This window comes from Giraffa tippelskirchi, chromosome 4, assembly GCF_054371585.1.
Source record: "Giraffa tippelskirchi isolate mGirTip1 chromosome 4, T2T-mGirTip1v1.2.pri, whole genome shotgun sequence".
NCBI lineage: Eukaryota > Metazoa > Chordata > Mammalia > Artiodactyla > Giraffidae > Giraffa > Giraffa tippelskirchi.
In genome coordinates this window covers 71,541,560-71,555,540 of record NC_137278.1, presented here as the reverse complement: position 1 = coordinate 71,555,540, position 13,981 = coordinate 71,541,560, and the positions used below count along the sequence as shown (strand labels likewise).

Sequence of the window (13,981 nt, the reverse complement as noted above, 5' to 3'; positions counted from 1 at the left end):
AAAACATTCTGTAGATGGATGGTGGTTGTTCAGCAATGTGGATATAGTTAATGCCATCAAACTGTCCACTTAAAAATGGTTAAAAGGGCTAATTTTATGTCTATATGTATCTTACCACATAAAAAAAGTAAAGGCTTAAAACCACAGTTTAGTGTTCTCCCTTCTGGTTTGTGGGTTGACTGGGCTCAGCTGGGTGGTTTTTGGTTAAGGTCTGTCATGTTGTTGTGGCCAGATGGTGACTGGGACTAGAATCACTGAAAACTCGAGTGGCTGATGTCTAAGATGGTGTCTCAGTGTGGCTCCTCCATAGCCTGGAATTCTTAGGTGGTGCCTCAGGGCTCCAACAAGCAGGAAATGGCCGCCTCTGGGTCAGCTCAGGCCCAGAATTGTCACAGTGTCACTTCTGCCACATGGAATTGGTTAGAGGAGTGAAAGGCCCACCCAGATTCAGGGAGAGGGGAAAGGACCCTCCTTCCAATGGGGGAGGGACAGAGTGACCTTTCAGAAGGACATTAGATGGGAGACATTGTTGTGGCCAGTTTTGGAAAACTTCCAGCCTGCAGTGTGGCTGCAGGAGTCCTAAGACATTTTGGTAGGAAGGCACATACTTGGTAGAGAGGCACATACTTCTCTACAGATCTCTTTTTAGGAGAATTCATCTTTGTAGATTGTTAAGAGTTTAAAGGGTCCTTGAAAACCACTTGCTAGCAGTGACTTGTTTTAACTTACAGAGGAGAGAGGAGCACAGCTTGAACAGAGCCTCCCAAACACTGGCCTCCTAGCTCCCAGGCTGGGCAAGCAGCTGTGGGGACTGTGAGCAGTAGTACAAAGGTCTGGTGGAGAGATGGGTATAGCAGGAGAACAGAGGTGATATCCATTGGAGACCCAGCATCATAGAGGCTGGGTGAGCCCCTTGCTGGCTGGTTCTGACTGGAGCATGTGGACTTCACCGGGCAGGTCTCTGCAGGGACAGCCAAGGCACTTTGTGAGGAGGCTGGAAGTTCAGTTCAGTTCAGTCACTTAGTCATGTCCGACTCTTTGTGGCCCCATTGACTACAGCATGCCAGGCCTCCCTATCCGTCACCAACTCCCAGAGTTTACTCAAACTCATGTCCATTGAGTTGGTGATGCCATCCAACGATCTCATCCTCTGCCATCTCCTTCTCCTCCCACCTTTAATCTTTCCCAGCACCAGAGTCTTTTCTGATGAGTCAGTTCTTCACATCAGGTGACCAAAGTATTGGAGTTTCAGCTTCAGCATCAGTTCTTCCAATGAATATTCAAGACTGATTTCCTTTAGGATGGACTGGTTGGATCTCCTTGCAGTCCAAGGGACTCTCAAGAGTCTTTTCCAACACCACAGTTCAGAAGCATCAATTCTTCAGCACTCAGCTTTCATTATAGTCCAACTCTCACATCCACACATAACTACTGGAAAAACCATAGCTTTGACTAGATGGACCTTTGCTGGCAAAGTAATGTCTCCGCTTTTTAATATGCTGTCTAGGTTGGTCATAACTTTTCTTCCAAAGAGCAAGCATCTTTTAATTTCATGGCTGCAGTCACCATGTGCAGCACTTTATTTTGGAGCCCCCCAAAATAAAGTCTGTCACTGTTTTCATTGTTTTCCCATCTATTTGCCATGAAGTGATGGGACCAGATGCCATGATCTTAGTTTTCTGAATGTTGAGTTTTAAGCCAACTTTTTCACTCTCCTGTTTCACTTTCATCAAGAGGCTCTTGAATTCCTCTCCACTTTCTGCCATAAGGACGATGTCATCTGCATATCTGAGGTTATTGATATTTCTCCTGGCAATCTTGATTCCAGCTTACACTTCATCCAGTCCAGCATTTCGCATGATGCACTCTGCATATAAGTTAAATAAGTTATTTATTTAAATGAAGACTCAAAGTCAGGATGAAGGCAGTCACTCTGCTAGAAGCTCAACTGCCTTAGGTGAGAGATCCTTAAGTTTAAATATAAGCCACCTCCCATTGCTCAAAGTGTCAGTTGGTAAATCCATTCGTTCATAGCCACTTACACATTTCTGATCATACTTTGCTTAAAGTGCAAAATTCTTCATTAAGCCTTTAATGGCCTTCATAATGTGCTGAGATTCATGAATATTTTGCATGTACTCCCTGTGGGCTTAGAGACACAAATACTATTTTTGTGTGTGATATCTGCATTTGAGACTAAGAGCCAAGGTAATTGGTGATCGTCTGTGCTTGATTTGTAAACAGGACCTTACTAAATGATTTTTAAAAATCTTCCCCTATTCTTAGAATTGCTTAAGTTTTGTATATTTATAACATGTACATTTAAGGAATTCCTGGCAGTCGCGAGAGTTGAAACAAACGTATTTGCCCTCTGTCAGTCAGTTCTTCCTGCCTCTGTATTCCCACTGATGTGGGCATTACCAGGTGAGCTTAGTGGTCAGTAATGGCCTCAGACTAGCCATGGATAAACCAAAATACATTTGATTTGGAGAACACACACCAGCCCTGATCACCTCTGAGGTCATCTCCATGGCTTGTGGCCCAGTTTGGGTGGCCAAAGAGGAGACCTGCCATAGTGATGATCACGGTGTGTGTAACTGGATTTTGTGTCAGCGTAGTGGAGAGAATGCAGTCGGGCAGGAGAAATCCCTTATGCTAGTGTCAACTGGCATGGGACCCAGATACACAGACACATGGGCAGAAGGGTATGATCACTGCTGTCTGATCTGCCACCCCACATCTCTGCCTAAGCAGATGCCCCCTCCGAGGGAAGCCTCTTGCCCCTGAGCTAAGACTTCTCTTCTCTGAACCTTCTGGTCCACGTTAGTGCAGGAGGATGAACAGATGCTACCTGTTACTTGAAGTGGCTTTTTCTGGTCTTTCCTCCCAGGTTATAAGCACCTTAGTGTTGTTGAACCCAAGTTTATGTGCCCAATGCACAGTAAAGCCAAATAAAACCGAAACATTAGCATTTGGAGTGAAGAAAGGTTTATTGAAAGGGCCATACAACGAGAACAGGATGGCTCATGCTCTAAAGGCCTGAACTCCCTGATGGGTTTCAGGGAAGCATTTTTAAATGCAAGGTGAGGGGAGGAAGTCATAAGATGTGTGATCAGCTCTTGTACAATTCTCTCTTTGGTGGATGGGGTGAAGTAGTAGGACAGGTCACAGGGGTTCACATTATCAATCCTCAGGCTCTAGTAGGGGCTCTCTGGGGACCATGTACTCATGGTCGTCAAGTAGTTAACTTCTTCCATTTGGTAGGGGTTTTAGCATCTGGAAAACAACTCAGGAAATGTGCATCAGGTACAGTTATCTAGGTACTTCAGGGAGGAACTAGAGATTCTGTAACTGCCATATGACTGATTTACTGTTTAAAATGTTACCAGTTCTCCTGGCCCAACTGCTACATTCATTAGTACATATTCACATTTTCTCAATCATTAGTTCTTGAACCAGTCTTTTGTGACTCTGGGGAGGCCTGGGAGAGTATAGCCTTTATACAGACAAGAGACAGAGAACATGGTGGGGTGATCGGTCCGTTGTGAGGAGTCACCGTAGGTTACGTTAGGAGCAGAGTCCATAGTAATAACAGCCTCTACTTACGTTTTTCCCCCATGAACCTACTGTTTTAGAGATGTTACTTTATTTAGTATGTGCAAGAGCCCTGTCTTAGTTTGTTCCATATGCCATAACAGAATACTATCCCACCGGGTGGCACCAACAACAGAAAGGTATTTCCCATAGTTCCAGAGGATGGAAGTCAAAGCTCAAGGTGTCTGCAGGTTGCGTTTTGTCTGAGGCTTCTCTCCTTGGCTTGTGGATGGTTACTGTCTCTCTGTGTCCTCACATGACTTTTTCTTTGTGTGAATCTCTGGTGTCATGTATCCTAATCTTTCCTTTGAAAAAAATCTTTAAAAAATTTTGTTTGTTTACTTTTAGCTGTGCTGGATCTTCTTTGCTATGCATGGGCATTCTCTAGTTGCAATGATCAGGGGTTATTCTGCAGTTGTGGTACATGGGCTTCTTGTTGCAGTGGCTTCTTTCATTTCAGAGCAGGGGCACTAGGTCATGTGGGCTCAGTAGTTGTGGCTCACAGGCTTAATTGCCCCAAGGCATGCGGAATCTTCCTGGACCAGTGATCGAACCGTGTCCCCTGCATTGGCAGGCAGTTTCCCAACCATTGGATCACCTGGGTAGTCCAAGTCCTAATCTTTTCTTTAAAGGGCACCATTCAGATTGCCCCAGGGTTTAACCCTAACTAACTTAATCACCTTTGTAAAGGCCCAGTCTCCAAATACAGTCATATTTGGAGGTCCTGGGGGTTAGGAATGAATTTGGAGTGGATACAGTTTAGCCCCTAACAAACCTAAAATTTAACTGTTATTATCCCTGTTTTAGACCTAGGGGAGCTGATGATCAATGTCACTGAGGCTTGAGGTCACACAGAAATCAGTGGCAGGACTGGGATTTACAATCTCTCTTAACTACTAAACCTTTCTTTCCCAACCAGATGACCAGGGACTCAGGTCTTAACCTGTGGTATGCAGGGTGCTTCTCCCAGGATCCAGCACTCAGAAGGCCCATTAACCTCTTAGCTGAATGAATGAGCAGGGGATGTGTGGGACGAGAATTTGTACCAGAACATTTGGCAGATGCTCCCCAAAGCCCAGCATCCAAGGATTAAGATCCTGCATCACTTTTGGCAGATGATGGTTCTTCACTTCTCATAAAGATGATTCCAGTCTGAATGCAGTGAGATGAGTGTGTGGGGAGGAATCACATTTGAAAGCATTAAATAGCCTTTCTGGGCAATTTAGCTCCTGCCTCTTTTCAAAACACTAAAAAAGCAATTACATGGTAATTAAGATAAATTACTTAACCAAGTTTCATAGCAAAGTGGTTGACTTTGGTTTTTCCACCACTAAATACTGAATTTCAGAGAGAGATCCTCTTTGTAGATCTTTAAACTTCCAGGACTTTCTGCTTATCTTCAGGAGGTCCACTGAGCCTGCAGGGAAGAGGAGAAGGAGGAGATTTGCATGTTTAAGATGTGTGATCTGAGCCAATCCCCCTGCAGCTAACTTTAGCCCACATCTTTTTCAGAACTCAGAATCCAAACCCAGGAGGGGCCATCTAATAACCACCCAGCCCTGCCCTGGTGGCCCCTGTGAAGATAATACCCTTGCTCATAAGCCTGGCTTTTCCCACTAGGGGACCCACAGCCATATAAATACCAGAAGGCAGCCCTGAAAGCAGGCCTTGTTTGCAGGCCCTCAGAGGCTGGAAGGCTCACTTGTCTGCCGCCTCCCCATGGCCAGGGGTGGGCTGGATTTTTCCAAGAGTGGGAGGCCCTGGGCCTTTTTGTGCTCCTGAGCCCAGGAGGTGGGTAGGATATGAAGAGGCAGGCTGCCAGGAATTAGTCCACCAGGGAAACAACAAAGCCCCAGAGCTGCAGAAACCCAGGAACTGAGATGGGGAAGGTGGCCAAGATAGAGCCCAGCCTCTGCCCATGGGACCCCATCATTCATGCTCCCTTTGCTTCCGAACTGGCAGCCTAGCCTCAACCCCACCCCGTCACCCTTGACCTAGTCACCAAACGCAGAGATTGTGTGTCTCTATTGTCCTGCCTCCTGCAGCTCTTCAAGGGACCCATGAGGACACACTTTCTGCCTTTGGGGTCCTTGCATCTCCTGCTTTTTTGCCTTTTGGATGCATCTTCCTTTTTCCTTTTATTTTCTTCTTCCTATAAGGTGACCCAGTCCTCAGCCTCGGGCACACCATGGCCTCTCCCTTTCTCTCCTGCGTTTAGCTCTCGTCTATCCAAGAAAGACCCCCAGTTCTACATGTCTGGTCCCCCGTTTTCTCTCCAGGTACTGTCTGGGTTTCTAGCTCCTTGCTAGGTGTTTCCTTTTGGATCTGCCTAGGCCTGACCAATGTGTGCAACTCGGCTCCTCTTCTGGCCTCTCCTGTGTCTCTACTTCTCAGTGTCAGACTTCCCCATTCCTCTGTCTTCTAGGTCACATTAGGTGTCCAAGTCCTGTCAAGTCTTCTTTTAAAATATCCCTTTATTGCCCTCTCTCCTGTGTTTTTTTTTTTTTAGTTAGATCTATATTTATTGAACTAGAGGAATATCTGTTTTTGGGGGTTTTTTTGACTGTACTGCACATCTTGTGGGATCTTGGTTCCCAAACTAGGGATTGAACCTGGGCCTTGGACAGTAAAAGCACAGAGTCCTAACCAACTGCTAGGGAATTTCCCACAATATGCTACTAAGCAGATATTTTAAAAAGCAAGCATATATAGTATGGTTCTAAAATGAAACTTCCATATGTATATGTATATATATATATATGTGTGTTTATATTTGTATGAACATGGCAACAGTGTGGAAAAATACGTATTGTGCTTTTCACCGAATTACAATAGTGGAGTGAAAATAAATGGAAAAGGATTAACTTTTCTTTATGCATTTTTGTATTGTTTAATTTTTTGAAATGAGTGTATATCGCTGTTATTTATTTTCCTTTGTCATTATAGTTTATTAAAAGATATTGAATATACTTCCCTGTGCTATACAGTAGAACCTTGTTGTTTATTTTATATATAGTAGTTTGTATCTACTGCTCTCAAACTCCTAATTTATCCCTTTCTCCCCCATTCTCCCTTTGATAACTGTAAGTTTGTTTTCTATGTCTGTAAGTCTATTTCTGTTTTGTAAATAAATTCATTTGTGTCATTTTTTAGATTATACATATAAGTGATGTCATATGATAATTGTCTTTGTTTGACTTCACTTGGTATGATAGTGTCTGGGTCCATCCATGTTGCTGCGAATGGCATGATATCATTTATTTTTTTAGGCTGAGTGGTATTGCATTGTGTGTATGTACCACATCTTTATCTGTTTATCTGTTAGTGGATACTTAGGTTGCTTCAGTGTCTTGGCTGTTGTAAATCCCTCTCTCTTATCCTGACTCCTGCTCTGGTAGACAGTGTGATGTAGTAAAAAAGCAGGAGATTTGGAGCCCAACACAGGGTTCAGTTCTGACAGCACTGTTTTCTAGTTGTGCCGTCTCAGTCAGATCTGCGAACTGAAGCCCCTGATTCACTGTCCATAAGGTAGACATATGTGGGAGAGTAGATACCCTGCTCACCACACTCAGCTCACTGACCTCAGTGTAGGGCACAGTTTCTCATCCTTGGTGCTATTGGTAAGTTGGGCTGGATAATTCTTTGCTTTGGGGCTGTCCTGTGCATTAGAGGATCTGTTGAGCAGCGTCTCCTCATTAAATGACAGCAGCCCGTGCCCAGTGACTAGTTGTAAAGACCAAAGATGTCTTCAGACAATGCCACACATGCCTTGGAAAACTAAATCCCTCTGGTTGAGAACCACTTGTACAGAGTGACTGAGTCTTGGGTTGTGGTTTTCAGTTCAGTTTAGTCGCTCAGTCGTGTCCAACTCTTTGCGACCCCATGAATCGCAGCACGCCAGGCCTCTCTGTCCATCACCAACTCCCGGAGTCCACCCAAACCCATGTCCATCGAGTCAGTGATGCCATCCAACCATCTCATCCTCTGTCGTCCCCTTCTCCTCCTGCCCCCAATCCTACCCAGTATTAGGGTCTTTTCCAATGAGTCAACTCTTTGCATGAGGTGGCCAAAGTATTGGAGTTTCAGTTTCAACATCAGTCCTTCCAATGAACACCCAGGACTGATCTCCTTTAGGATGGACTGGTTGGATCTCCTTGCAGTCCAAGGGACTCTCAAGAGTCTTCTCCAACACCACAGTTCAAAAGCATCAATTCTGCGGCGCTCAGCTTTCTTCACCATCCAACTCTCACATCCATACATGACCACTGGAAAAACCATAGCCTTGACTAGACAGACCTTTGTTGGCAAAGTAATGTCTCTGCTTTTAAATATGCTATCTAGGTTGGTCATAACCTTCCTTCCAAGGAGTAAGCGTCTTTTAATTTCATGGCTGCAATCACCATCAGCAGTGATTTTGGAGCCCAAAAAAATAAAGTCTGACACTGTTTCCACTGTTTCCCCATCTATTTCCCATGAAGTGATGGGACCAGATGCCATGATCTTAGTTTTCTGAACGTTGAGCTTTAAGCCAACTTTTTCACTCTCCTCTTTCACTTTCATCAAGAGGCTCTTTAGTTCTTCTTCACTTTCTGCCATAAGGGTGGTGTCATCTGCATATCTGAGGTTATTGATATTTCTCCCGGCAATCTTGATTCCAGCTTGTGTTTCTTCCAGCCCAGCGTTTCTCATGATGTACTCTGCATATAAGTTAAATAAGCAGGGTGACAATATACAGCCTTGACATACTCCTTTTCCTATTTGGAACCAGTCTGTTGTTCCATGTCCAGTTCTAACTGTTGCTTCCAGAACCTGCATACAGGGTTTTAGGTTTTAGGTTTTAATCTTACAACCACCATCCACATGTAGAAAGGGAACCAGCATGAATAATATTGAAAGACATAGATACATATTGCTGTGGTTTAGTATTTTACAAATGGTATTTCCTGTCACATAGCTGAACTAAATGCCGCATGTGTTTGTGATTAAATATTATGGACTGCAGAAAATATGTACTAGTAATATATTCAATACATGCAGTGGACACCTTTCCTGTCACTTAAGCTGATTGTGTAAACACTTTCATAGAAAATTCTCTTAAGAACAGAATTTAATTCTGTTAAACACTTTTAATTCTCTTAAACACTTTTAAAGAGATTCTTCACAGATGCATTTTGCACCCTGGGCTGTTCTTGATTTTGGCTTTGTTTCTGGGATGTAAATCCCCAATGCAGAGAGGGTAACTAGATTGCAGACCTCCAGCCACACAAAACAAGAGGGAGACTGTTTTATTTCAAACACAGCTCCAGCCTGGTTCCATTATTGCAGTTGAGGAGTCAGGCGTTGCGGAGAATGGAAGAATTCCTTATTTGGGAGGCAGCCAGTGAAACCACACAGAAATTGACATTAAGACATTCTTTTTCTTGATTATGCAGCATTGCTGTAGAGCAAAGAAGTCTCTGGCATAAAGGACTAGATTCAACCCCCTGCAGAGGCGAGAGCATTGCTTAGGGTCCTGATGTGTTCATGGGGCTTGAGTAGGAGTCAGCCAGACAAGGACAGCTTGGGGAGGGCTGAGAGCAGCAGGCTACTGCTCGGTGCTTCCCTGAGCTCTGCTGGATACGCCTTCACATCAGTCCTCCCCCAGCACCTGGCAGAGACAGAGAAGCCAGACCCTAGAGATAGTCCTAAAGGGTGGTGGTCTTCACACATGACCCACTGACATGGGACAGAGGGTACAGCTGCATACCCCCTGCAATGCTGATTCAGTAACCAAGTGCCGCTAATCTGATTTTGTTTGACCATCTGTGGTGAAAGGTAGAACTTTGTATTTACTCTTACTTCAGTAGTTTCTGAAGAAAAGCAAAGGAAAACAGGCAAGAACAGCAGAAGTAGACCCTTGAGACCAGAGAGGGTGGGGCTGGCATGCGAGGACAGATGAATGCAGGGACCAAGATGGTCACCAGAGGAGAGGGTGGACCGCAGTGTATGTGTCGGGCAGCAAGTCTGAACAGTTTTCATCACCAAGAGTGGGATGTCCAGTGGAGGCAGTCAAAAAGGGACCGGAAGTAGAGCAGAGTGAGTTGTGAAAGCCGCTCTCAGATTTGACCCAAATTGCTCCTCAGCTGTTGTTGTTGAGAACAGCTGTCTCAGAGTTTGTCTTTCCCACAGCCTGATGCCCCGGGGCAGTCACTTGGGATGGACTTTGTGGAGAAATTGACTCTTTGCAGATGAGAACAGCATCCTTCAGGTCAGAGAGTTCCAGGCTCCCGGAAGTGGTGGCTCCTGACCTGGAACTTTCTCCTTAGTGAAGGATGACATGGTGACACTGGCAAGTCCTTGGATCTCTGGGCTGGTGGATGCTATCAAGCATGGACTTCGGAATCAGACAGCTCAGGTCACAGTTCAGGTCTGCCTTTTTCTGGCTGGGTGACCTTAGGCAAGTAGCCTAACCTCTCTGAGCCTTATTTTCCTTTTCTAAAAAAATGGTAATATTATATATATACATATATAATTTTGTGGTGATTTAGTCGCTAAATCATGTGTGACTCTTTGTGACCCCTTGGACTCTAGCCCGCCAGGCTCCTCTCTCCATGGAATTCTCTAGGCAAGAATACTGGAGTGGGTAGCCATTCCCTTCTCCAGAAGATCTTCCTGACTCAGGGATTGAACCTGCATCTCCTGCATCACAAGCAGATTCTTCACTGCTGAGCCACCAGGGAAGCCCATATACATTTGTATTATATTATTATATCAACCTTCATGGTGTTACAAGGATTAAATGAGATTATTTACATACAGTCCTTAGGAGACCATGAGCACCTGGTAAATACTTGACAAGTGTGTTTGGTGCAGTTAATTGAACAAAATACCTCCCATTTCTGCCTAACTCTAAATTCAGTGTTTCTTTGAATGCGGGAGGGCAGTGTAGAGATTTACTTTATGGAAAACTGAAAAGACCATTTAAAATTATTCAATCCAAAATTTACTGAGCTGCATATTTATGTCAAACATTTTCAGGCAATGTGGAAAATGCCCTAATGAATGAGATACAACTCCTCCTTCTAACTCTCTGAATTTTTCCTACACTAACTTGAAAATTTGTATCCCTAAATTCTTTTTGGTGAGACTATTTTTCCACACCAGTGCTTCTTATTCATAAGGCTTATTGTAAATCATTTTCATTATTATTATTAATATCTAAGGTGTTTCTATTGGTGAAAGTTTACTTTTTAAAATAATTTAGGATACATTTATTACAGTCTCCATAATACTTTTATAAGAATTCCAGTATGATTTCTTTATTTTTATTTTTTTAATTGAAATATTGTTGATTTACAATATTGTGTTAGCTTCAGGAATGTAGCAAAGTAATGCAGTTTCACATATATATGTATATATCTCTATATATTTTCGATTCTTTTCTATTATAGTTTTTTACAAGATACTGAATATAGGTCCCTGTGCTATACAGTAAATTCTTATTGTTTATCTGTTTTAATATGGTGGTGTGCATCTGTTAATCCCATACTCCCAATTTATCCCTCCTTCACCCTTTCGTAACTCTAAGTTTGTTTTCTGTGTCTGTGAGTCTGTTTCTGTTTTGTAAATAAGTTCATTTGTATTACTTTTTAAGATATGTGATAGCATATAACATTTGTCTTTCTCCTGGTATAATTTCTTCAGTGGAAGAAGGGGGTTGGGTACAAGAATTGTATGTGAATACAGCCTTTTTCATGTTTGTTGCGACCTGAGGCCCTCCTTTGCTGACCTAACACTTAGAATGATGCTGATAATTAATAATTTTAGGGCTTCACCATACATTTTGAGAGGCTGTTAAATGCTTGGTACAGCCAAGGGAATGTGCTAGGTTTCTGAATGCCAGCTGTCCCACGTGTTGAGGTAAGAGGTTGAAAACCACTGTCCCACCTACAACCTTGCTGTTCCCAGTGTGAGTAAGCATGACATTGGCTTTTAATTTGTTCTTAAGTTCACTGGACTCGGATGCTGCTTTGAAAATAAGCAGCTGAAAAGAATAGTCTTAATAGTTCCCTGACAGTCTTAAGAGGAAGCAAACATACTCCTTTGGAAACCTTTAAACCTCAGAGACTGACTTATAGAAATTTTCACCATGATACATTTTCCTTTTCTATCTGTGCCTTGTTTGGAGTCTTGGTGTCTTACCCTGTTTGCCGAAGTTTGGTTGGAATTGTCTTATAGGAGTTTCAGGATAATCCAGATTGACTGAAAAACAGATCTCTGAAAGGATTAGGGCGTGTAGGGTGGGATCGAATTGAAGCTGAAGAGAAAGCCAAGGAGTCAAGCCAGGGGAATCTGCTTCAGAGGAAGGCGGCTGGAACTTGGTGCACAGAGTCCTGGATTCCCAGCTCTCCACTAACCAGATCTTGACTTTGGAGAAGGCTGTCCAATGCTTTGGTCATCTTGGGATTGTTGTAAAGTTTAAATGAGATGTCGTACCATTTTTCTACTAGAAGGACAGGAATAGAGACTCAGAGTAGATATGTGGACATGGTGGGAAGGGGAGAGTGGGACAAATTGGGAGAGTAGGATTGACATATATACACTACCATGTGTAAAATAGATAGCTAATGGGAAGCACAGGGAGCTCAGCTTGGTGCTCTATGATGACCTAGAGGGTAGAGGGGCAGGATAGGGCTGGATAGGAGGGAGATTCAAGAGGGAGGGAATATATGTATAGCTGATTCACATATTTATGTGTAGCTGTACACTTTGTTGTACAGCAGAACTAATACAACTTTGTAAAGCAATTACTTTTTGTTGTTCAGTTGCTCAGTCATGTCTGACTCTTTGCGACACCATGGACTGTAGCACACCAGGCTTCCCTCTCTTTCACTGAGATGCTGAGATGTTGCCCTTAAAAGGGCTCTGGAGTGGTAGAACTTGGACCCTCTGGGAGGCATAGATTTAGATCCTATTCCATTTGCAAGACAGGAAAAAAATACTGAGGTTAAATAGGTGTTATTGCTTGAATACTTTTGGATTCCAATGCCTTGAAGTAGATGGGGAGAAGTTGCAGATGATTAAAAGAAGATGCATTCTAGATCTCTCGACTCTGAGCTTTCTCATCCCTCCCTGGGCCTTGGACAGCGCTCTGGACAAGATGTTGCCCCCTTTCCCTGCTGGGAGTTGGATGGGTCAGGAGAGAAAGTAAGTGCTGGATGGAATTCAGTCTAGTTGTTGACTTTAGGAAAACTGCCTGGGGTGGAGAACTAGAACTTTGAGACTAAAATAGAAAGATGAGGTCATAGAGAGAGGAAAGGGGCAAAAGCAATTGGCTAGAAAGGACTGATAAGGAAGGGTGTGGAGGGATACGGAGAGGAGAAGGAGGAGCAGGTGGGAAGCAAACCTGTCCTGGACCTCAGGGAGCCAGAGTCTTACCTCAGAGTCCATCTGAGTGCTGTCTTTTCAACAAGGACGAAAGCTTGGGTTCCTGTTGGGCACAATTCTGTTTGGTTGAATTAAACTTACATTATATTTGCTGTGTTCCTCCTTGTGAAAGAGTCCTACGTAGGGCAAAGAGAGCACTTTGCATAGATTTTGCCTTCAAGGTAGATTTTTTTGCAAGGTGTGCTTTTAAGAAGTTCAAGGGTCACTTAAAAAGTAATGAGACTGATTTCTTTATTTAGCTTATGGAAGTCACTCCCCACCCCCCACCCCCCCCATAATAAGCAAAAACTCTGATGAAATCAGTATCACTTTCAATTTGTGAAGCTCCCAATGGAAAACGGATGAAGTGAAATGTTTGGTATAGGTTAGAAATAGGGTTCAGTCTGAAGCTGAGCTATTTTTTTCTCTTGGTGTTCTCTTTTTATTTATTTCTAATAAAACCAACTAAAGCAAATATTTACCCAATCTCTCACCCTATATGAAGAATTATTTTGGCTGGATTCCTTCTGAAGAACATGGGATGGGATGGATCAAGAAATATTGTTGCCGATTTCCTCTGACTGAGCCTCCTGGCTGCATCCCTTGGAAAACACCGCTGTTGGTGCTTCGGAGGGAAAGTGCTTTATGGCAACTTGAGCCCAAGGCCAGTGACAGTGAAACACTCTCCAGAGAGAGCCAGCTGGCCTGGGCTGCTGCTCCACTGGATGTTTCTGTGCCCTCAAGAATGGGTAGATTTAGCAAATGACAACCCTGAGCGGGCCTGTCCCCAGTGGAGCCCCAGGCCCTTCCTCCCTTTGTGTTGGCTCTTTTCCAAGCTTGAATAATTGCATTGGTTGAGCCTTCATTATCCACAAGAAGAGATGAGGAAGCAGACTGAAAGGAGAAAAACGTGCCTTTCTCATGGGCTTTATTCCAACAGATTTTGATTTTTCATATCAGTAGATCTTGTGGAGTTTTATTT

At 43.5% G+C, this 13,981-nt stretch overlaps 1 protein-coding gene and 1 long non-coding RNA gene across 4 annotated transcripts in view; one reads left to right on the top strand and one right to left on the bottom strand.

Moving 5' to 3' along the window:
* The window catches only part of STON1 (stonin 1), a 69,070-nt gene that overhangs the window by 30,728 nt on the left and 24,361 nt on the right, over positions 1–13,981 (top strand). The gene's annotated exons all lie outside the window — the stretch shown is intronic.
* On the bottom strand, positions 2,972–12,827 carry LOC145546594 (uncharacterized). The gene is made up of 3 exons (XR_014083064.1): positions 12,385–12,827; positions 11,776–12,079; positions 2,972–5,011 (listed from the first exon to the last, which is right to left on the bottom strand). It is a non-coding gene; the product is annotated as an uncharacterized LOC145546594 (long non-coding RNA).